This window comes from Olea europaea, chromosome 10 (genome assembly GCF_002742605.1).
Source record: "Olea europaea var. sylvestris chromosome 10, O_europaea_v1, whole genome shotgun sequence".
Classification (NCBI taxonomy): domain Eukaryota; kingdom Viridiplantae; phylum Streptophyta; class Magnoliopsida; order Lamiales; family Oleaceae; genus Olea; species Olea europaea.
In genome coordinates, this window is record NC_036246.1 from 19425796 (window position 1) to 19428882 (window position 3087).

The following is a 3087-nucleotide window of genomic DNA, read 5'->3' on the forward strand; positions in this document are numbered from 1 at the left end:
ATTTTTTTTCCTCTAAACTAACACATAACAATTACATAAGGTCACTAATTATAGGGATAATTGCAACAACGGTCCAAATATTTTAATTTTTCGCAAACTTTACCTTAACCTTCACATTGTCCCACCCACAACCCCAAACCTTTGAAAAAGTAGCACCTAAGGTCTAAACAGTTGAATTTTTGTTAGTTGACCAAAATTGGTAAGATGGTAACTTTGAAGTAAAAATGAAAAAACAAAAAATCAAAATCCAATCACAACTCATCTTCTCCCTCCCACACCCCATCTCCTCTTAAACCCAGAACCAGTTGGTCCCCCTCTCCACCACCACCACGACCTCCGTCGTCCTCCTCCATTGACTTTGCTACTTTTCTCATCAACATCTCCTCCCTAGTTCTTCCCTCCTCTTCTTCACACCCCATCAAATCTGTTTCTCATGTTACTTGGTCAACGTCAATTTTGCTTTTGCTGAAAAAATATAGGTTTTTGTTTACCCCTCATCACCTGCTTTCAACCATCGACCAAAGCCTCCACCATTCCCCTACTTTCAGCCATCGCCAAAAACCATAAACCAAAATCACCACCATTCCCTTGCCTTTCATTCACAGGTGAAATACACTACCATTCTCCTGCCTTCAGTTGCCCATCAAAACACCTCAAAACCCCATCAACACCATCAAAATGACAGTCGAAACTTTGTGAAAAGTAAAAGTATCTTGACTAGCTGTAGCCACCATCAATTCACAAAAAAAATGGTAGAATTTTTGAGATTAAATAGAAAAAATTAATGATAGATTAGGTGAAATTACCTCATCTTTTGCCATTGTTATGTCAAAATCAAAATTAAAAAGTTGTAATTTTCCTTAATTTGGAATTTTGGATAATTGACCACCACTTTGGGTATGTTGAAGTCCTTTCCACAGGCTTATGATGGTTGGTTTGTTTGGGTGAGAGGACAATTTTTTAGCTTTGATTGGGAGGGGTGGGATGGGTTTGGGGTGGGCATAGGAAAGAAGATGGTTTGGTCATATGGGTTTTCATTTTAATTTTTATACCTTATTTTATGTATAAAACCATCCATTTGGACCTCAAGTGCTAATTTTTTTAAAAGGTTTGAAATTATGAGTGGTACAAAATCAAGGTTAAGATAAAGTCTACAAAAAATTGAAAGGTTTAGAACTGTTATTGCAATTATTCCTTGACTTTCGACTAAGCAGTTTTTATCAAATTGGTTACGTTTGATGATAGAGTGGTAAAATTTGGAACTCCTTGAATTTCAATGAGCCAATGTTTATGCATTTTTTCAAAAATTATTTTCACTCATATATATTTTCATAAAATAATATTACATATAAAAGTATTTTTTTAAAAAAATTTTAACTCCCCCCCACCCCCCACCCCCCCAAATTTCATTAAAATGTCACCAAACATGACTAAATTGAGACAAATCAGAGTTTCATTATCCAATTAAAAGTTCAAAATTTGAAAACAAGAAATTAACCCATAAAGTAGGGAGGTTCAATCCAAACCATCAAAATTTAAGGGTTGAAAACCTTAAATATAGTTTGGAGCCCCCCCTTACGCACCCGACATATTTCATTCCGCCGTCCACAACATTCAATCCACGTACCCCACCTCCGTCTCCTCGTAAACTCCGTCTTTTCAAATCCTTTCCACACCTCCATGCTGATATTTTGCACCACCACCATCACCAATGAAAAGACCCACCACCCGCCACTGGTCTGCTCCTAAATTTAAGCCAAGACCACCGTCCATAAACAGTCATTCTCCTAACGGCGTCGTCACAAAGCACAAAGACTCTTCAGATATGAAGAAATCATCATCTTCCTCTGCTAAAAACTTTTGTTCTTGCCTTGGTAATGCACATTTCTTGAAATGGAGGGCCGGTGACATATGTGGTTTGGTGGTGCACCACCCCGTACCCTGCGTCTTCGCTGCCTCATTGCTGTTTTTCATGGCGGTTGAGTACACTCTCGCATGGTCCCGCCCACCGCGCCGCCGTTTGATCTAGGGTTTATTGTCACCAAAAACCTCCACCGGTCACTCGAATCTCGACCCGCGCTCAACACGATTCTGGCTGGCCTCAATACGTTATATGTGTAAACATACTCATCTTAGTTTATCTTTGGTAAAATTCTTCGTTGATTATAAGTTGTGGATGATAAAATCTGTAGATCTTACATCATATGTCGTTAAAAATAATTACGAATGATCAACTTATAAACCAGAAAAATCTTTAACACTGGGAGCCATATGGAGAGGAAGCCATTGGTGTGAACAAACGCCTAGTGAGGAGAGCTCTCTTTGCGGAAAGAGTCCAAATGAGTTGTGGGAACCTGGGAGCCAATAAGGGCACATCCTGCAATTTACCTCCCTGAGCTGCTGAGGGGCCGGAGGTTCAGGGACAAGGATCTAGTCGGACGCAAGCCCGGATACCTTGTAAAAAAAAAAAAAAAAAAAATTTAGGGTGCGTTTGGTTTGCATTTTCGTTTTCTATTTTCATTTTTAAAAACGAAAAATATTTTTTGTTTTGAGGAACTATTTTCAAATTACAGAAAACGTGTTTGGTGTCATTTTGAAAAACAGTTTCTTAAAACAGAAAACTAGAAAATGTATTTGATTTAAAATTTTTAGAAATTGTTTTATGACATTTATTCAATTAAAATGATTATTTAGTAAAATATAATAATTTTATGTTAATATATTACCAGTTAATATATATTTTAAACTTGGGGAATTTACTATTTTTCTTGCTACAAAAATAAAATAATAAATAATAAATGTTTAGACATTGTTTTATGATATTTATTTAATTAATTTGATTATTTAGTAAAATATAATTATTTTATGCTAATATATTATCGGATAATATATATTTTAAACTTGTTGAATTTACTATTTTTTCTTGCTACAAAAATAAAATAATAAATAATAAATGTTTAGAATTTTTTTATGACATTTATTCAATTAATTTGATTGTTTAATAAAAAATAATAATTTTATGCTAATATATTACCAAATAATATATATTTTAAATTTGGTGAATTTACTATTTTTTCTTGCTACAAA

General features: G+C 34.7%; 1 long non-coding RNA gene across 1 annotated transcript in view; it reads left to right on the forward strand.

Moving 5' to 3' along the window:
* Nucleotides 1-1616: 1616 nt before the first annotated feature.
* The window catches only part of LOC111402668, a 3162-nt gene continuing 1691 nt past the window's right edge, over nucleotides 1617-3087 (forward strand). The window contains exon 1 of the long non-coding RNA XR_002704323.1: nucleotides 1617-2117. This is a non-coding gene — a long non-coding RNA (uncharacterized LOC111402668). The remainder of the gene's footprint in view (nucleotides 2118-3087) is intronic.